At 39.9% G+C, this 22,272-nt stretch overlaps 1 protein-coding gene across 5 annotated transcripts in view; it reads left to right on the top strand.

Moving 5' to 3' along the window:
* The window catches only part of KIF16B (kinesin family member 16B), a 341,204-nt gene that overhangs the window by 83,972 nt on the left and 234,960 nt on the right, over positions 1-22,272 (top strand). The gene's annotated exons all lie outside the window — the stretch shown is intronic.

Here is a 22,272-nt window from a genome sequence, read left to right as displayed (position 1 = left end):
GTAATACTTTCTTCTTTTTCTCTTCAAATATGACTGTTATGTGTTTTGCTTAAGTTAAGGTTGATGGAACCAGTTAGTGACTTTGGTTTTGTGTTTCTGGTTTGATTTTGAAGAAATGAGGAAAGACAACTTTTAAACATAGAAGGTTGTGTGTGTGTTTTAGCATATAGGCAATGGTGGTATTTAAGAATGTTTGCTTTTACTTTTTGAAGCTGTTCCAATTTTGAGTCAGTACATGTTAAACTGTCTTTATCTATTGGATAAAGACTGTCAGAAATAAAAGAAAGGAGATAAAGAGGGAGAGAGACAGAGAGACACTTACAGAACTGCTTTAACACTTGAAAAGCTTTTGGGATCAGGAGCTTGAACCTTTGTCCTTCTGCATTAAAACGTGTGCTCAACCAGGTGCACCAGCACCTGACCCCTAGAAACAGAAATTGAAAGGAGAGGGGGAAAGAGAGAGAGTGTTCAGGGCATCCATTTTTCCTTTCTGCTTTTGTTAAAAACTCAACATAGGAAGTTGGGCAGTAGTACAGTGGGTCAAGCGCACATGGCGTGAAGTGCAAGGATTGGCGGTGAAGCAGGTCTGCAGGTGTCTTTCTCTCTCCCTCTCTGTCTTCTCCTCCTCACTCCATTTCTCTCTGTCCTATCTAACAATGACGACATCAGTAACAAGAACAATAATAACTACAACAACAATAAAAAAACAAGGGCAACAAAAGGTAACATAAAAAGCAAAACAAAAGCAAACAAACAAAAACACCCAACATAAAAGTGCTATGTTTAAATAAAAAAAAATTCCCTATGACAAATTTTTCAAATATGGCTAGAATTTTGCAAATTTCTAAATTAGTAATTTTTTTTTCTGTTTGTCTCAAGGGCTAGGCAGTAATGTTCTCCATTTCTGTGAAAAAATATTGTGAAAAAAATATCAGCAGTAGTCTCCATTTTTCATATTCTGTGCTTCCACATTCACTTTTCTTTGTTTCTATTTTTTTCTGAATTGTAGAAAACCCTTGTCATCTCATCTATTGAAGACCAGCCACACTAGCTTTGAGGTTCACACTTAAACTTTGTGCTTTGATAACACCTGCCTGACTATATATTTGAAAACTGATGATTCAGAGGCTTTTGAATCATCTTTAGTGTTTGTTACTGAGATCTGTTGAAGTGAAATTCATCCAAAGGATCAATATTTCCGTGCAGTTTTGGGGAAGTTAGGTGTATGAGTTTTAACTTCACTTGGCAGAACTCTAACTAGGATCATCTTCACATGAAAACAAGCCATACTATTACCATTTTATAGAGCTATTTTTTTTTTGAAGGTCTGGGTTAACTATTGGATCTTCTAGTGACTATCTCTGAGGATAGGGATCAGCATCATACTATGTAGAGACCTCTTTGAACCTTTTAGGCAATTCAACCTACTTTGGGGGGTTAAAGAGATCATTTCTCATGAGGCTGGAATTTGTGCTATCTATGGTGCTGTGTTGTGACGGCCGTAGAGACATTCTTTCCAGTGACAAAAACATACAGTAATCGAGGGCTTTTGGTGATTTCTTTGCTCTCCTTATTGTGATGAAGGAGCTATAACAGTTTGAGAGTTTCTTTACTGAGTTTTGTGTAGGAATCTGAATAGAGACTTCATTCATATTTCAGAATAATCAGGTGAGAAATAAACATTACCAATGCTATGTATATTTTTCATCATTTAAACTGCATCAAGTCCAAGAAATATTGCTGCAGCCCCTGACTTAGGGAGCTAAAGTTATTTGACCTTTTGTGGCATGATGTACACTTTCCTCAGCAAATTTGCCTGAGAGTGAGGGCTGAGATCTGTTCCATTTAAGGAAAAGAGAAATCAAGTAGTTATCTCTACTATATGTGGTGCCTCATGAAGCAATGTAGCAGTAAATTGAAAGATTTCAGCCTCATCTCTGCTGCTGCTATGTCTCTCTTCGCCACTGTGGTGGGGGTTTTTATAACCTCTCTGCAAAGATATCTATACTAGGAACCAGCATGATGAACCCCTGAACTTTTTTGTATGCATTCTTTCATCAAGTAGTTCTGGTCCCTGAAGCTAAAGCATCCTTCAATTCCAATCCTATTTTTCATAAATCTTTTTATTTATTTATTTATTTTTTATTACTTTCCAGATGAGAAGAACAGAAATGTGATTCTGCTCAGTGTGAAAGGTTATGAAAAAGGCAAATGATATTTCGGAGGTTTTTTTTTTTTTCCCTTCTCTTGACCTTACAAGCTCATTTTAGATTTCTCTGCTGGTGTTTGTGTTTAAATCTATAGTTGTTTTCTCTTTATGTTTGCTTACTTACTTTCTTTATTTTTCCTTCTTCCCTCCCTCTATTTTCCCCTCCCTCCATCCCTTCCTCCTTCCTTCCTTTTTTAATTGTTACCAGGGTTATTGATGTGGCTTGTGCCTGCATGACAAGTTCACTGCTCTTAGCACCCTCCCCCCTTTCTTTTCCTTGATAAGACAAAGTGAAATTGAGACAGGAAAGGGAGGTAGAAAGGGAAAGAGAGATACTTGTAGCACTGCGTCACTATTCACGAAGCTTCCTTTCCTTAGGTGGAAACTAGGTGCTTGAACCCAGTTTCTTGCGCATGACAGTTTATGCACTCTGAGTGCACCACAACCCAGCCTCCATGCTTGCTGTTTTAAGGGATATCTTAACCTCTTATTAGAAGATAGTGTCTAAGGGATGATGTGAAGAAGAGGACTATCTGAAACATTTTTTTTTTTTTTTCTCTGCAGGGTTATTGCTGGGGCTCTGTGCCAGCACTAGAAATCCATTTCTCCTGGAGGTCTTTTTTTTTTTTTTTTCCATTTTATTGGCTAGGACAGAGAGGTTGAAAGGGGGAGATAGGGAGGGAGAAAGAGACAGAGAGATACCTGCAGACCTGTTTCACCACTTGTGAAGCTGTCTTCCTGCAGGTGGGGAGTCAGGGGGCTTGAACCGGGATCCTTGCTCTTTGTACTATGTGCTTAACCCAGTGTGCCACTGCCCAGCCTCCCTATAATGTAAGTCATTGTGGATGACAACCTTCCTTATATCCAAGTCTACAGGGTGAGGGACAATGCAGTGATCAAAGTTATTTTGAAAGTAGCTAATGACAGTAGAAAATGTGTTAATCCTATAACTGGGACGGTGTCTCATTGGGACTTGCATGACTGAGATCAGTCTCTGGTACCACATATGCCAGAGTGCATATGTGAGAGTGGGACTCTAGTCCCTTTTTTCTATTAAATAAATGTATCTTTTTTTAAAATTATTTATAAAAAGGAAATACTGACAAAAACCTTGGGATAAGAGAGGTACAACTCCACACAATTCCCACCACCAGAAACCTGTATCCTATCCCCTCCACTGATAACTTCCCTATTCTTTATCCCTCTGGGAGTATGGACCCAAGGTCATTGTGGGGTGCAGAAGGTGGAAGGTCTGGCTTCTGTAATTGCTGAACATGGGTGTTGGCAGGCCAATCCATACTCAAAGCCTGTCTCTCTCTTTCCCTAGTGTAGCAGGGTTCTGGGAAGCCCGGGCTCCAGGACACATTGGTGGGGAAGTCTTGCTGGGAAATTGTGCAGATGCAGTCACATCTGCCATGTTGTCCCCTCAGGCTACTGCTAGTTCCCACGAGAGTTGGGACATTCTCGGCCTGTTTTGCCATGTTGTGCCCTCAGGGCATTGTCTATTTCCCCCCGCAATATTTGGAGTGCTTTGGTCACTCCTCCCCCCTCCCATTCTCACGAGAGTTATCATCCTATCCTGGAGTGCTATGGTTACTCCTCCCCCTTCCCATTCTCACGAAAGCTACTCCTATAAAAGCCCTTCTTCTTCCACACCTCACTCTCTTGCCAGCGCTCTACTTCAGTGTTCAGACACAGGAAAGGTTACTGTGTGAGGCAGCCATTTTCGCTACCTCCACATGGCCCAACCTGCTTCTCTAGCACCCAACTCTGAGGTGCCAGCGCAAATAAAGATTTGTGTTCCCTCTTCGCTCCGGACCTCCTCTCTCTCTTCTCAGTGGCGCAAAACGACAAAGTCTGGTTGGCATCATGTTAGCATATGGAACCTGGTGGCTGAAAGAAGAGTTAACATATAAAGCCAAATAAATTGTTGACTAATCATGAACCTAGAGGCTGGAATAGTTCAGATAAAGAGTTGGGGGGCGGTCTCTGTTTTGTAGATAATTAGTAGGCTTATTTTCGTTATATTCCAAAGGGCCCATGGCTATACAATTTTTTTTTCCCCCCGAGCCTGAAATTTGATATGCAGGTGGATCCAAGTTATTATCTGGGGAGATGATGTCATGGCTGGAAAAAGAACCAGAAAGCTGGACCAGGGAAGAGAATAGCTCCCAAATAGGGGAAAGGTGTATAAATATTGTTGACTGTAAACTCCATCAATTTGATCTGATCTGGGGCCCATATTCAGCTTAGAGCCTGTGTGACCTCTGCATCCCTGTAGATCTGAGCTCACATTATGTGGTCATGAGTAGGAACGTTCCAAGCTTCCCCAATTTCAGGACCCATCTTCCTCAGGTGGAACATAGAGTATGTTATCCACCTTCCCTTCGGAGGATGGAACATTCTCTGTTGTTGTTGATCCACGTTGAGGGAAAGGTCCTACGGGGCCTCTGAACCTGAAAGCAAAAGTGCACAGTAGTTTGCAGTGAGTCAGTATATGCAGCAAGCAGTTAGAAAGACCTGAAAAGATACCATAAAGTTCCTAATGAAATACTTTCTACTTAAACCTAGATACCCTCCTCACCTACTTTCTATTATACTTCCCTCAGTCACTCCAAAGCTAATTTTATCAAAGTAAGGACTACAAAAGCTGAATAAGGGATAGAGACTGGCATACTTTAACCATGACTCTTTAGTCACTATCAGGCCACCCCTAGTCGGGGAGTTCTGAGACTCCCAAACAGACATGATGGGCTTAGACTTCAAATAAATCCCTCTCTCCATTTTTACCGGTCATCTCTATCAGTAACAATAAATAAATGTACATTAAGAAAATAAAAACTTTTTTTATCTTAAGGAGATAGTTCTTAGGCAGTTAGATAAAAGAGTTTTATTATCTTCTACTGTTTACTCTGTATATCTACTCACTTGCCTTTTACTTTTTACTCAACTTTCCTCCTTGTCATTAATCTTCATTTCCTAGAATATTGAAGTTCCAATTTTCATGCATGGTTGCCAAAGGCAGCAAACCTTTCAGTTTTGTGTGTTCTAATACAGTGTTTTCTGTCCCTCATTCCCTTGCCATTCCCAACCCCTCATCTTGCTAACCTTTATATGAAAAAGGAATTGAGTTTCTTTTTTAAAAATTATACTTTCCATTTATTATTGGATAGAGACAAAGAGATATTGAGAAGGGAGGAATAGATAGAGAAGGAAAGAAGCAGAGAGACACCTGCAGACCTGCTTGACCATTCGTGAAGCTTTTCCCGTCTGTGGGGGCCAGAGGTTTGAACCCAGGTCCTTGCACTCTGTAAGTAAGGTGTGTGCTTAACTATGTGTGCTACTGCCTGGCCCCCCCAATACACTGACTTTTTTTGGTGTTGCTTTTTGCTACTTCTCCATCATTCAAAATGCTTCCCCTTTCTAATTTGACAATAGTCCAACTTGAAGCCCTCTTTAATCACCCTCTTTCCCACTTCACAGATAGAATGATTTTGTTTTCCTCTATACTTCTATAGCATTTGGTTTTACCTTTGTCATCTGATTTGCTCATCCAGAGTTCTCCATCTAAACAGGAGGAAAATCTGAGTAGACTTGTATCATTCTGTGAGTCAGCTTCTGAAAAATCTGTTCATCTAGTGCACATGCAGAGAGCACTTACTGGGTAAAAGTAGTTTTGAGAAACAACAGCAACAGAAAACCCTTTGTACTAATTCATTATCATAAGGAAATACCACAGACTGACAGGGTGGTTTAAACAGAAAATTTTTATTTGCTTATAGTTCTGGAAGCCAGAAGTCAGATCAAATAGGCGATGTTGGCTTCTGAAGTTTCTCTCCTTGGCTTACAGATGCTGCGTTCTATTTGTGTCCTCACATGACCTTTTCTCTGCTTGTTTGCTCCGCTGGCAGCCCCTATGTGTATACTCTCCTCTAATTATAAGTAAGGACTATTCTAAAGGCTTCATTTTGAGTTAATCACTTCTCTTGAAGCCCCCTGCTTCAAAATCAGTTTACATTCTGAGTTGCTAGTTAATGTTTCCACATACAAATTTTAGTGAAACACAATTTAGCACCTAACAACCTTGAACCACACAAGTCTGATGACCCAGCAAGAATGACATAGAATGTTGTATGAACAGCAGTATGCTTGAAAGTCTTAGGTATGGCAGGGTGTTCTCAGTCTTACAAGGGATTGCATGTCCTGTTCGGGCACCAATCTGCAGGTTGCTCTAGGTCCTCTGCCCCCCTGACCACTGGCAGCGAGGGTCAGAGCGGCCCCCTAGGAGTCCTGGGGTAACTCTGCTTTTCGGGGGTGATGTGTGTGGAGAGGCAAGAATCAAACCAGACTTAGTCAGCTCTGGGAGAGGCCTCGGAAAAGTAGGCCACTCATTTATTGAGAGAGAAAGCAAGCAGATATACCCATTGTCCAGGGGGAAGGTTAAGGTAATCATTAACCCAAACACAAAGCAACACAATGCATAGGCACATTTTGACCTGAAACTATTTGATAACAAATGAAAGGTTACCATACAAGGTTTAATCACAATCTCACAATGCAATTTTCCCCAGGGATAAATTACAGGGATTTCAGAGGAGGGGTAAGGGGAGGGGGGCAGTTGAGTAACAGGAGTTTGCAGTGGTTTTCAAGTTAGGCCAAACATAATGTACAGTAATTCATGGCCTTTGTTTTAAGGGGAGAGGTGGGACATGTGCAGAAAGGTACTCCCGGAGAAGCCATTCATCATTAGTTCATGAGATTGGGGGAACCTGTCATTGTCTTGATCCAGAGGGAGAGCTGGGGATCTACCTGCTTGGACCTCATGGAAACAATGGCCTGGACTTTACAGGATAGTGGGCCCATCCTCCAACAAGGGATGAGTTCCATTTGATGAACTGAAGTCCCAGACCTTCATTTGGATCAGTTGGGCCTTTAGTGATCCAAGTTTGGTGATTCCTGAACCAGCAAGCAGTATCAGCCTTATCAGTGAGTTGGTTACAGATGTAAATTCTCAGATCCCACTGCAGATAATTTAGGTCAGCATCTGTTTTCCATAAAGAAAACACCTTGAAGTTTCTAGTGATGAATTAGAAAATTTGAGGAAAGAGGGAGTAGTCAGCTTGTTCTTCCCCTTCTTCAATTCTGCCCTGTATCAAGTGGAGCCTGATTTTCTGGGCTGTTCCTTCTGGGCTCCTGTGAAACTTTAACTGTGGGTGATCTGGAGAAAGCAGACTCCTCCCATGTGGCCAGTCCCAGGGTCTGCCTGAGGATATGCCCCTGGAATCCAGAAACACCTTCCTCCCTCTGTCCTTCCTGCCTGGTCGTGATACTGATTTCCTGCTGTTATCAGTTTGCGGTCTATTTTAGTATCTTTTTCAGGGTTTCTTTTTTTGATTGTTAATCATGACTTTTGCACATGTTATCACTATATTAAATTTTGGTATGATTTCAATGTTGGCATTCATATGTATGTTTAAAACTAAATGGTACTTAAATTTTTGCTGAAACAAGGCGAGCTACTTGCAATTACTACTTAAGTAATCAAGCCCCCCTCAGAACAATTGAGGAAGCAGAAATTGGGGCTAGATATTAAAAAATATCACTATCATTGGTGATTTCCTTAGCCTCTGGGATTTAAACACTGAAGTAGTATCTGTTTCTTAGTGAGGCCTGATAACAATGCCTACTCCATATCTAGGTCTTTTGACGTGCTTTTGTCCTGCTGACTCCTCAGAATATGAGAATTAACATATTCTCTAATTTAGCTCTTCTAGTCTTTTAGAATGTATCCATAGTAAGGGTTTCTCATTGTGCTTGAATTTGTCTTAAACTCTGCTAACTCTGTTGGAACTTGGAATTGATGTGATAAATCCAAACCTTGGATCAATTCATTCCTGAGGCCTTTGTTCTGGTTCTCCTTTAGCCTAACAGTACAATTATGTTTATTGTTTAAAGTGGTTTACAAAATGACTACTGAATAACTCTCAAATCTCCCATGTTCCCTTTCACCTATTGTTTTTTCTTCTTCTCTTGCCTAGTGTTGTTTCATTATTGATGAATTCATTTCCATTAGTGAGGAATCCCCCCATTCTTTGCCTACCCACCCTTTTTCCCCAACCCAGTTTTCTACACACCTTTTTTTTTAAACATAGTATTTTGTTCTGTACTCATTTTGGTTTTTCCTTTTTCAGCATTTTACAAATAGGGAGAAAAAAGAGGCTCAAAAAGAGTTATGTGATTTCCAAATAACTCTTTGAGTTCTGTGCTTCAATATAAATCACAGACAATTTGGACTGCAGCAGAAAGCTCTCAAGTGTCTGATAGATGGTGTAACAGAGGGAGCACTGCCTCTGCCTGTGGCTGTCCAGTGCCTGACTGCAAAGTGTAGTTTGAGAACCTATGTGTACTCAGTTTGGATCCCTCAAGCACTGGTTGCGCCCTCTCTCTCTCTCTTTCTTCCCCTCTCTCTTTTTACTAAACAGGATCTTTTCTTTATCCAAACATTTTTTAATTACTCCAGTGTCTAACTTGCTTTTGTGTTTTCACCCTCCCGCACAGGACATAAACTGTGACTTGATGCAGGCTGTGGGGAGTGGAGGAAGCAGACTGCTCATGTAGAGGCTATAATTGCAGAGGCTTGTCCTTGAGCTATTTGTATGAGTGCAAGGCAAATTAATGTTTTTTGTTTATTTTAGGCATTAACTATTTGGAAAATTTTTCTTACACATGTTAAGCCATGTTTTTTGAATTGAACTTGGAGGATGGAACACATTTGAATACATGTGATGATAGACTCTAATGCAAATACTTTTGTTTACATTTCTGAGCTCAGTGCTCTTTGATTTTTGGTTTTCATTGCTAAACACAGGTCCAATTAAACTTTGCAGCTGTTTTGTGAGTTTTCTTTTATTACTTAAATCTTCAGTTTCAAAAATTTTCTTTTTTTTTTCTTTTTTTTTACTTAAGAAGGATTAATTAACAAAACCATAGGGTAGGAGGGGTACAACTCCACACAATTCCCACCACCCAATCTCCATATCCCACCCCCTCCCCTGATAGCTTTTCCATTCTCTATCCCTCTGGGAGCATGGACCCAGGGTCATTGTGGGTTGCAGAAGGTAGAAGGTCTGGCTTCTGTAATTGCTTCCCCGCTGAACATGGGCGTTGACTGGTCAGTCCATACTCCCAGTTTGCCTCTCTCTTTCCCTAGTAGGGTGTGTCTCTGGGGAAGCTGAGCTCCAGGACACATTGGTGGGGTCTTCAATCCAGGGAAGCCTAGCCAGCATCCTGATGGCATCTGGAACCTGGTGACTGAAAAGAGAGTTAACATACGAAGCCAAACAAATTGTTGAGCAATCATGGACTCAAAGCTTGGAATAGTGGAGAGGAAGTGTTAGGGAGGTACTCACTGCAAACTCTAGTGTACTTCTGCTTTCAGGTATATATTTTGCAGTAGTTTATAGATACGTGTGAACATATGCTCTCTCTCACAGAAACTGGTGTATATCTAGGTTTTGGGACTTTGTTAGAAAGTGAACCACCTGAGATGGAATTAGAGTATACTATGAAAGGAAAGGTCTCACCCGAGTAATGAAACTGAAGGGTTGTCATTCCACACGTGAAATCTCTGGACACAGTCTGAGGTGAAGCATGTTGAGGTGGCAGTCGTTGCGTTGGTTAGGTTGTGATCGGCAGATGCAATATTATTTGATATGGATTGGGAGAGGCATACGGGAAAGTGGGCCCTATCCAAGGGTTCCAGGACTGGGGGAAGTAGGGGCTCTATAGTGGAGATGTGAGGTTCCTGCTGTCTTAGGGTTCAAAAAGACAATCGATAGTTAATGTTCTCATCACATTATTTGGTAATTGGGTTAACTTTAAAAAGTCCTTTTGTTAGGGTTTGCTGTACAGTACCCAGTATCTTGTATATAGCTGTGCTATTGGATGCTTCTGAAAAGCCTAGACCAAGTAGTTTCAAAAATTTTAAAGTGTCTTAGCAAAGAAAGGATAAAAGTGGTAGTCCTTTTGGCTAGTTGGTGAATGAATATTACTGCATACATCAATAAAAAACTTCCTAGAATTACTGAGCTTAAAAATATTGTTATACTGATTAGTTCCAAGTGTTTCATTTTGGTCCAACCTCCCTTCTGAGAATAGGGCAGTCCCTACCAATGTTGATCCACATTAAGGGCAAGGTCCTATGGGGGCCTACATAGGGATCCATTGTGTTGTTCCTGAAGGAGATGACCAGTGACAGTGGAGAGAGGGGTCTATTAGAGGTCTAGGCCCATCATGTCTGTGTGGCAATACCAGGATTCCCTGACTAGGGTCCTGGGAGATGAGGTGACTGGGTAGTAAGCTGAAGAGCCATCATTAAAGTATGCCAGTCTCTTGCCCTTATCCAGCTTTTGTAGTCCTTACTTTGTCTGACAAGGTTAGCTTTGGAGAGACTGAAGTGTTGCACCCCATAATGATCCTAGGTCCATACTCCCAGGGAGATAAAGAATAGGAAAGCTTCCAGTGGAAGGGATGGGATATGGAGCTCTGAAATGTGTAGAATGTAGAAATGTGTAGAATTTATCCTATGGTTTTGTCCATATTTTCTATTTTATAAATAAATTAAAAAGTGTCTCATTTTATCCATTCCATCTGTCCACCAATACCCCCCCACTATATCCCTCTCCCATTTACCCCTTCATTCATTAAACACATATTCACTGAGAATATGTTGTATGTTGGACACAGTTCAAGGCATAGAGTATTTACAGTGAATAAAGCCAAAACTTCCCTTCCCTTCATGGAGATAATACCCAGGTGTTGGAAACCCCCATAATCGAGTCTTTTTCTCTTCTTCTATAATATATATATATGTATGTTAATAAAATAGTATAGTATATAATAGGTGCATGATACCTCAGACTATAATGTTTGAGGCCTCAAATAGTGTAAATTTATTTTTCATTTTTTTAATTTATAATTTTTATTTATAAAAAAGGAAACACTGACAAAACCATAGGATAAGAGGGGTACAACTCCACACAATTCCCACAACCAGAACTCTGTATCCCATTCCCTCCCTTGATAGCTTTCCTATTCTTTAACCCTCTGGGAATATGGACCCAGGGTCATTATGGGGTGCAGAAGATGGAAGGTCTGGCTTCTGTAATTGCTTCCCCATTGAACATAGGCATTGACAGGTCGATCCATACTCCCAGCCTGCCTCTCTCTTTCCCTAGTGGGGCAGGGCTAATTAAGTTGACCAAAAAATTAGAACAGAAACGCTATGTGGACACACAGTTTCTTACTATTTTGTTTACTGCTTAGTAGGTCTTGGCATTGATTTTGATTGAAAGGGCCATTATGAATCACCATGAAGGCTCTATGTGGCATTATATCAATAGATAATTTGATGGATTAACTTCATAAGTATAATGTAAACAACAGACATTCCTGGAGATGGGAAGGATTAATGGTTGATCCTTCATATTGCATTATAATTGTGTGATTGCTATTCTTTTTACTAAAGGTACACGGTTTTTCTTCATATCTTTCTTGATTTCTAGTGTCTTATATACTCTAATTTTTAAAAATTTATTTATTTATTGGATAGAGACATTCAGAAATCAAGAGGGAAGGGGGAGATAGAGAGGCTGAGAGACAGAGAGACACCTCCAACACTGCTTCACCACTCACAAAGCTTTCCCCCTACAGGTGAGGAGTGGGGGCTCGAACCTGGGTTCTTGCGCACTGAAACGTGTGCTCAACTAGGTGCACCAGCACTCATCCCCCTAACTCTTTATAAATTAATTGTCTAGTAAGTAAATGTTGAACTCAGTTGTGCTCTATATTTCTGAGAAATTTTAGGACAAGTTTAAGGGCATTTGTTGCATAAAAATATGCCCTAAAACCTAGTGGCTTAAACACACTATTGTTTCCCATGATTTTGTGTTCCATCTTGGCTCTATTGCCCTTACTTATGCTCTGAGGCTTGAATGTCCCAGAATGACCTCATTCGTGTGGCCAGTGGGAATAATTTGACCTTATCTTCAAACTTATTGATAAGGTGATCTCAGGTCCTAGGAAAAATAGTAGAGAATATGCTCTAGTTTCTGGTAGTGCTGGATATTGAGCTTGAGGCCTTTGATGCCTCAGGCATGAAATTCTTTTCCCTTCTAATGTATAACAATGGAAATAGACCCAATTTGGGTATGGTAGGGTTGTGTTTTGCAGACACCTTCATGGGGAGATAAGAAACAAAGGTGTCAACAAATATACTGTAAAGCATGAACCCCCTAGTAAAATGATATAAGAAAAAAAAAAGTCTATTTGTATAATCATTATACTGTCTCCTCAGCCTCCACCCTTTTAGTTTATTCACACATACTGTCTCATTGGATCTTTATTGATTTGAAGTATGAGAAAAAAAAGATGTTACTGTACTTTATATAGTATACAGCTGTGAATTTGTTAACCTTTTATTAAACTCTGTTAATTTTCATCAAACCGTGTGTTCTCTCTTTTCTAAGGTTCTTGCAACTTTTCTTTAAGATGAAAAGCAGAGTAGTATAGTTCATTGTTCTCTGCAGCTGGGACCTAATAACTAATGGGGGTGATGGCTGTCAGTGCTATTAAACTGCAGGTTGACTGAGGAATGTGTCAAGGTCAGAGGCTAAGTGGAAATATTCATATAACTGACTCTAATGTTGTTAATAATGCCAAGCCTACCATATTTTCCAAGGCAGTTTTCATCTTGAAGAAACTGCTCATAAATAAAGGTATTGCAAGTATGTGTTGGTTCTTAGTTTTGAATAACATTTTCTGGTGCAAAAGGCTCAGGGATAAGTCAAATGTTCCCTATTAAATGTTGGTACCATGCCATAAATTATTTTGAATACAAATGGGATTTTTCTTTCTGATCTTTTACAGTGAGGCATGTGTGCTGATGGGCTTTTACTACATATTTACTGCCATAGTCAGGGAGAAAAAGATTACCTGGTCATCTGGAAGTGTGCTTTTATGTATACCTGAACTTGCTGGGTGTGCTCAATTGTTGGAACTTGCTTTAGTTGTAAGGGAAACTTAAATAGTGACTATTTCACTGTACCTATCAGCTTATTGTTTATATCATCACATAGGATCACTCTGCACTCACTTTGAAAGAGTTCTAAGAATTGTGAGTTTAGAGAGATGTTTTTGGTGGTAGAGTAATAGTGAGCATAGAAACCAGGTTATGGTTCTCACCTGCCTAAGCTTGTGACTTTACCCATGCATTATTCTGATCCTTGTCCCACTGACCTTTCTGTTTCTCAGAATCTCAATGCATGGAGACAGTAGTGGCCTGGAAGTAACTCAGTAGCTGAACTCTTAAATATGAGCTCCCAGGATTAATTCCCAGCATCACATCTGTCAGAGTGATGCTCTAGTGTTCTCTCTAATAAGTATTTTTAAAAAGACATAGTAGTATCTGTTGTGGAAGGTAAGGGATGAGGATGTGTAAAAACTTTAGAATGGCATCCAACATATAATCTCCATTTTTATTAATTTTCTTTGAATTCATCCTCTTATGTGTAAAATTGGATTTTCAGCAATATTTGCCTTCATATTTGTGAAAAAAATTGTATATAGGGGCCAGTGGTGACACATCTGTTAAGCACACATATTACTATGTGCAAGGACCTGGTTTGAGCCCCCTGCTCCCTATTTGCAGGAGGGAAGCTTCAGGAGTAGTGAAAGGTCTTCAGTTGTCTATCTCTCTCCCTCTCTGTGTCCCATACCTTCTCTATTTCTCTCTGTCCTATCAACTGTGATAGAAAGAAAAAATAAAAAAGGAAAAATGGCTACCATGAGCAGTAGATTCTGAGTGCTGTTATTAAGCTGGGGCTATACTTGGGTGGCAAAAAAAAATGTACATAGAAACTTTTAAAAGTATAGTTTTGTATAGATAGGGTATGCTCTTCTTAAACATTTTATCATAAAGCATTTTGATCTTAAATAAGGAAACACCCAATGGCATGCTGACTTAAAGAGTAAAGAGGATTACTAGCTCTCAGAATAATAATGTTTAGAAGTAAGGATGCGATATAGGCATGACTTGATGAAAGCATTGGTTCTCTGGAACTGCTTTTGGTTTTGCCTTTTTGGTGCACTTACTTTATCTTCAGACATCTGCTCTCAGAATGGCAAAGAAAGAGCAGCTGTTATGTAACTTTGTGTGCACTTATTTTCAGTGTGTCCAGTAAAATTTTGAACTTTGCACTGTTGGGTGCAGAATCTATCCTGTTGTCTGGGAGATACTCTGTACTTACTGGTGTAGACCTGGACTGTTTAATACAGTCACTTTTATACTGAAGGAGATTGCCCTGATTGGCTGAGGTGAGCTAGGACCCACCTTTGAAACTGGGGGTGGAGGCAGACCTACTTCCTGTAGCTGCTATGCACCCTGTGGTGGTGGTGGTGGGAGGGGGCAGTTGGGGTGAGGAGCAGGTGAATTTTGTTAATGCTACCCACATTTTCCCCACTGACTTATAGTTTCGTTACCTATTGTAGTGTATGATGGCCCAAAGCAAATAGGATATGCATATTAGTGGAAGTGTTCTTTTATTTCATAAGAGAAAATATTTTCAAATGTTTTCTCTATGATTCAGAAGCCCTATAGTCTATTGGAAAATTACAGGAATGGGCCAACTGCATATCTGTACTGTGGTGTGAATAGCGTATACCAGGAAAATCACTTTTTTTTTCTTTCTGGTGTTAGAATGGAATGATGATACACAATGAATTCCATGTATTTAAAGGCATTTTCCTTTTCTCTTTTGGATTGATTGTATGATTTAAAATGAGCTCTAAATGTGGGTATGTTCCCCAACTTTTCATATGTACTTTTGAATTTGGTTTAATTTCCATTTGACCCCTTTAGCTTGATGTTTCCCAGCTCATCTCGCCTAGCAACTGTTACTATGAGAGGCAACTTGGCAGTACCCTCCCTTTGTAACACAACAGCAGGTTTTAAGAGATTACTTTTCCTGAGCATTCTGGTTCATTTTGCCTTTGCATTATTTAAGGATGACAGCAGTTTCTCTTAACTTCAGGCAGCAGTGCTTCAAATCTCTTAGCAAAGGCGATGGCTTTAAAAAGTATGCATCTGCAAGACAGTATAATTGACCAGTGGGCACCTACTGGAAAAGAAATATGAACCTGGGTTGTGTGTGGATATTTAATACCAAGGCATTCTGATGCTTGCAATGGGTGTGGAGAGATGCCTATAAATCTTTAACATCTTAAATAATGCTTTATAGCACTAGTTTTGCCAGCTATAAGCAGCCTTACTGAGAAAATTGTCTTTTGAGAGGAGTTAGTTCCAATAGCTATAACTTCTTGAAAGAATCAACACAGGTATGATTGAAGGCGATCCTTTTTCTCTAGATCCCACACAGTATATTACTGTGTTATATCTAAGGATCTCTTTTCTTTGCCATTAAAATAAAAACAATATATTCTGAATTTCTAGTGGATTCGATTGAAATCAATCAGTAGAACTTGCTATGACACTTCTCTAAGTTTCTATACAATTTTTTTTTTATTCACAGTGAAAATCAGTTTCTTCTTTATGTTCTAGAAAGCTGAATTTCCTCTTAGAAGTGGTTTCTACTCAGAATCACTTGAAGACCATTTTAAAAGACCATTATCTGAACTCTGAAAACCAAGGAGGGAGAATTGTTGGACGATACTTTAAAATTTCTACTTCAAACAGTGCATTGAGTCTCATAAGAGTTGGGGCCCACAACCCTAAAACATATGAAAGTTCATGTCTTAAACTACATCTCTACATGTCCACTGCATATGGTCAAGCCACAAAAAAATGATATGTGTAACTTCTTGTAATGTTTTGTAGTCTCTGGATTGTACACTCACTCAAGCATTTGGCGATATCTAAATGCCATTTGAAAATAACTTTTTAGCTGAATAAGTATTTGTTAAATAGGGTGGTTTGTTCACAGGACACCTTTCTATTTATTATAATTTTAAAAATTGAAGCAGCATTTCATTATAACACAAGGAAGGTTTTATGTATGGATCATTGGAAATCAATGTGTATATTTTAGTTGGCCACAGACATTTTAATTCTGTCTTTCACAACATAATTTTTACAGTACTTAAAAAAATATTAGTTAAAAAAAACTATTTATGCAGAACTGGGTGGTGGCACACCTGGTTGAGTGTACATGTTACAATGAACAAGGACCTGGGCTCACGACCCCGGTTTTCACCTGTGGAGGAAAGCTTTTTAAGTTTTTTTTTTTTTTTTTTTTGGAAGCAGCTTTGCAGTTGTCTCTGTTTATCTCACTCTCTAACACTCCCTCCTCCCCTCTCGATTTCTGGCTGTCTCTAGCCAATAAATAAATAAAGTGGACACAAAATATTAAAAACAATTTGTGTTTATCTCTTTCCTTTCCTTCCTTCCTTCCTTCCTTCCTTCCTTCCTTCCTTCCTTCCTTCCTTTCTTTCTTTCTCTCTTTCTGTCTTTCTGTCTTTCTCTCTTTCTTTCTTTCTCCAGAGCACTGATCAGCTTTGGCCTGTAGTGGTGTGGGAAATTGAATATGGGACTTTATAAGCTCAGGCATGAGTCTCTTTTCATAACTATTATGCTATCTACCCCTGCCTATCTTTTTGAGTTTCAGTGTTCACAAAGTGTGCACATCTGAAGGGTGTTTTGATTTGTATATATGCCCATATAACTTAAACCCAGACCAAAAGGTAAAATATTCCTGATTCCACAGGAATTTCCTTACCTTGTTAATCACTTTTTTTTTTTTTGTCTCCAGAGCTATTGCTGGGGCTCAGTGCCTACACTACACTACAAATTCACTGCTCCTGGTGGCTATATTTTTTTCCATTGTTGTTGGTGTTGTTGCTGTTTTGTTGTTGTTGAATAGGACAGAGAGAAATTGAGAGAGGAGGAGAAGACAGAGAAGGGGAGAGAAAGATTGTAGGGAGGTTGTGGGGATGTGGTGGAATCTGGCAGGGTTTGACCTGAGAGATGAGTCCCTCCTGATAAGTCTCTTTCTCTACGGAGGGGTTGAGCAAAAGGGGGGACACATAAACCTCAAAAGGTTGGCGGGCATCTTAAGTCTTCCCTGCCTTACACAAACATCCTGCATCTTCCCGCCTCTGTTAGCCTGGCATTCCTTAAAAAACATTAAGCCTGCTCCACCCTACATTCCCTGATACTATGGCCTATCCTTTTATTATCTACAAATCAATCTTCTGCTTTGTCTTACAAATAACTAAAGGTTTCCTTCCTAATTCCCTGCAGGGTATTGCTAATCCTACCAGTTGAACCTCTAGTAACAGTTGCTGGGAAGGTCCATACCATTCCGGGGCCCCCTTTGCCTTTCTCCACCCCTTTCGTAACCATATATGGTATTGTCAAGCCACTTCCGTTTCGGTCTTGTCTCTTCTGTGTCCCAAGCTGGTGGAGGGCAGGTGTGCAGAGCAAGAGGCTGACACTGGCCACTGCGGTTTGCGCCATGTGGCTTAACCAGGTGTGCTACCACCCGACTCTGGGGCGTTGAGATATATAAAGATTTGTATTGCTTTGCTGCCACGAGCTTGGTTCCTGGGTCATCTCTCTCTCCCTTGTGATGCTAGCCCGACAAAAGATAGACACCTGCAGACCTGCTTCATCACTTGTGAAGCGACCCCCCTGCAGGTGGCAAGCCAGGGGCTCCAACCGGGATCCTTGCTCTGGTCCTTGGCCTGTCCTTGCACTTCACACTATGTGTGCTTAACCTGCTGCGCTGTGCTACCACGCGGCCCCCTGTCAATTACTTTTTATCCCCCTCTCCCAGAAGTAACTATCTGACATCTGTTAGAGTTTTGCTTAATCATGAGTTTCACACAAATATATCTATGCACAAATATATCTATTTTGTTTTTTCTTTTATTTCTGGCATCATTCATGCAGCATATTGTCTCAACATTCATCCATGCTGTATTTAACAGTATTTCTTTCCCATTATTTGGATTGTTATTTCTAGATTTTGGTTATTATGAGTAGTGTTTCTTCCAACATTTGTGGACCTGTTTAATTGGGAACATGCAATTGCTGGGTCTTCTTTTCTGGGTCTTATCCTGTTAAGAGTTTGGCACCATCCTCCCTACCGCACCCCCAGAAGATCTCTTCCTAGTCTTTATAGCTGTGCTATCCCTGATCTGAACATCTACTCCCCATCCAATTAGCTTTCAGTATGGACCAGCCATAGAGAGCAAGGCAGTGCCTTTGGTTCATCGAGTTAAGGCCAACTAGAAGTAGGAGTTTGACTTTAGACTGCATGGGTTTCTCGTGTATTTATTATCATTATTATTATCATTTGAATTTAACCTGAGTGATTAGCACAAATCAAATCTGATTTCTGTCATTTTTTTTAGAATAGCAATTTCGAAGGTGTTTAGATAATTTAATATACTCTTTGTAGATTTTTTTCAGTTCAGCTTATTATTATTATTTTTTAATAGATAGGCATTTAATTTGTGTCCTGGAAAGTTGTTGTGGTCTATCAGATTTTTCTTTGCTATGACTTTGCTGGGCTGTGAGATTCACAAGGTGGAGAAACAACTTTTAATTGCTTTGAATACAGCAATTAGCAGAGATAATAAGAGTAGTTGAAGGTAGTATTTATAGTAAACTCACAGTGTGCCAGGCAGTGTTTTCAGTACTTTTCTTTTTTTAATAAAAAGGAAACATTGACAAAACCATAGGATAAGAGGGGTATAACTCCACACAATTCTCACCACCAGAAATCCGTATCCCATCCCCTCCCCAATAGCTTTCTTGTTCTTTATCTCTCTGGGCGTATGGACTCAGGGTCATTATGGGGTGCAGAAAGTGGAAGGTCCATCTTCTGTAATTGCTTCCCCGCTGAACATGAGTGTTGACAGGTTGATCCATACTCCCAGCCTGCTTGTCTCTTTTTCTAGTGGGGTGGGCTCTGGGGAAGTAGAGCTTCAGGACACATTGGTGAGGTTGTCTGTCCAGGGAAGTCTGGCATGCATCCTGTTAGCATCTGGAACCTGGTGGCTGAAAAGAGAGTTAACATGCAAAGCTAAACAAATTGTTAACCAATCATGAACTTAAAGGCTGAAATAGGGCAGATGAAGAGTTGGGGGGGGTCCTCCATTTTGTAGATAGCTAGTAGGCATATTTTAGTTATATTTCAAAGGACCTGTGGCTATACTTTTTTTTTTTTCTGAGCATGAAATGTGATGCAGTTGGATCCAAGTTATTGTCTGGGGAGATGATGTCATGGCTGGAAAAAGGACCAGAGAGCTGGATCAGGGAAGAGTGTAGCTCCATAAAATGGGAAAGGAATATAGATATTGTTGACTGTAAACCCCATCGATTTGATCTGATCTGGGGCCCATATTCAGCTTAGGAGCCTATGTGACCTCTGTATCCCTGTAGATCTGAGCTAACATTCTGTGGTCATGAGTAGGAATGTTCAAGCTGCCCCAATATCTGGACCCATCTTCCTCAGGTGTAGCATAGAGTATGTTTGTTGTCCAGCCTCCCTTTAGGGGAAGGAACATTCTCTACCATTGTTAATCCAAGTTGAGGGCAAGGACCTATTGGGGGCCCACAAAGGGGTCTATTTTGTTGTTCCTGATAGAGATGACCAGTAACAATGGAGAGAGGGATTTATTTGAGGTCTGGGAATCTCACGACTCCGGAATAGGGCCCCAGCTGATGGGGTAGCCTGATAGTGACTAAAATGTCATCGTTAAAGTGTGCCAGTCTCTTGCCCTTATTCAGCTTTTGCAGTCCTTGCTTTGCTAAGGTTAGCTTTGGAGTGAGTGAGAGAATTGTAATAGGATGTTGGTGACGAGGGCATCTAAGTCTAATTAGATACTATTTCATTATGAACTTTATACTGACTCACTGCAGACTATTGCTTACTTTTGTTTTTAGGTATATATTTTGCCCTAATTTATGGATACATGTGAACATATGCTCTATCTTAAGGGACCTGGTCTATATCTAGGTTTTAGGACTTTGTTAGGAAGTGAACCTCCTGGAATGGAATTAGAGCATACTATGAAAAGAAAGGTCTCAGTAATGAGGCTGAAGGGTTGACATTCCATGCCTGACATCTCTGGAAAGAGTCTGAATTGAAGCATGCTGAGGTGGTATTCACTGCATTGATTAGGTAGGGATTTGCGGATGCAGTATCATTTGGTATTAATTGAGAGAACCATGCAGGAAAGTGAGCCGCACCCTAGAGGTTCCAAGACTGGGGGAAATATAGACTCTATAGAGGAAGCCGGAGGTTCCTGCTGTCTTGGGTTCAAGAAGACAATAGATAGCTATTGTTATAATCACATTATTTGGCAATTGGGTTAACTTTGAAATATCCCTTTGTTAGGATTTGCTACATCATACTCAACATCACCATAATTTATGTCCTTTGACATTATTTGTATATAGCTGTGCCACTGGTTGCTTCTGTTCTCCCTAGTCTAAGCTTTTAAGAGAGTCAACATGTCAAAGACTCAGCTTATGTGCTTTTTTTGTTTTGTTTTTAATGTAAGCCACATATGAGATGCCAGATTTCCTAGTAGTCACAAGATAAAAGTGGAGGGAGGGTCAGAGATTACCTACTTGATAGAACATGCACCGTGCCATGTGTGAGGTCTTGGGTTTGACTCCCGACACAACATGGGGCATCATGGACCACACCTGGGGGATCTTTGTGAATGGTGTTGGACTTATGCTATGATTTTTCTCTTCCTCTTTCTCTCTAAAATAAAGAATAAAAAAAAATAGCCCAATGTAGTGTGGTGTCAAGGAGGTAAGACACCCTGGGAACACATTTTTAAAGAAGTAAATATTAGCTTTAACAGTACATTTTATTTAACCTTCTCACATAATAAAAGAGTTTGTTTACATGTTAGGTTGTATGCTTTACCTTGCATATAGCTCAGGTTCTTGGCACATAAGAGTGCCAGTGCACTAGAGGGAGCTCTGGTGTTATAATATCTCACCCTCATTCTCTGTCTCCACCTCTGTCTCTGAAAAAGAGAAAGGAAGAAAGAGGAAAAAGGAAAGAAAGAAAGGAAGGAAAGAAGGAAGGAAGGAAGATAAAGAGAAAGAAAGAAAAAAGGAGTCAGCCCAGGAGCTGTGCAATCGCACATGCTCTGTCCCCACCTATATACACACAAATGAAAATACGAATTTGACCATTTTGACACATAATCAATGTAAAAATTAAGGAGACATTTGATATTTTTTTAGTAGTCTGACATGGCATGAATTTACAATGCAGTTCACTTTATTTCGGATGCTAAATTTACATCAGATACACGATCTATATTTTGATTTTATAACATAAAGTTGAAAAGTAGATTCTTGGAGGGTCGGATGGTGGGGCACCTGGTTAAGCATGTTACTATGCATAGGGACTAGGATGGGGTGTGAGGGGGAGAAGCAACACAAGAGTTGAAGTAAGCACTACAGGTGTTTCTCTTTCCTTCTTTATCACCCCCTTCCCTCTTGATTTCCCTCTGTCCTATCAAATAAAGGGAAAGAAAATGGTCATTTGGAGCAGGGGATCCACTGTGCTAGCATTGAGTTCCAGAAATAACCCTGGTGGTAATAAAAAAAAGTAGATTCTCTTATTAAGCATGTTTATCTGTCCTAACTCATTTAAATGTTTTTTTTTCTAGTGTCTTAATTGAGTGCTTTTAAGCGTTTAAATCTATAAATAAAATAATAATTAAGTTTTCCATTGCATCATCCATATTTCTGTATTTGATAGCCACTTTTTTAAGCGTTATATATATTTATTTGTTCTGTTCACTAGTCTTTTGACAGTGGGGGTGAGATCAGAATCTAAACCATGTTGCAGCATCCCAATAAACTGTCTTATTTGTTCTTTTTCAATATTTTTTTTTTACTGAGAGATAGAGAGGGAGAGAGAAAGAGAAAGAGAGACATAGCACTGCTTTACCACTTATGAAGCTTCCTCCTATAGGTGGGGTCTGGGGTCTTGAACCCAAATCCTTGCACA

This window comes from Erinaceus europaeus, chromosome 1 (genome assembly GCF_950295315.1).
Source record: "Erinaceus europaeus chromosome 1, mEriEur2.1, whole genome shotgun sequence".
In the NCBI taxonomy this organism is placed as follows: domain Eukaryota; kingdom Metazoa; phylum Chordata; class Mammalia; order Eulipotyphla; family Erinaceidae; genus Erinaceus; species Erinaceus europaeus.
Note: the sequence above shows the minus strand (reverse complement) of the source record. Positions and strands in the feature narration are given on the sequence as shown.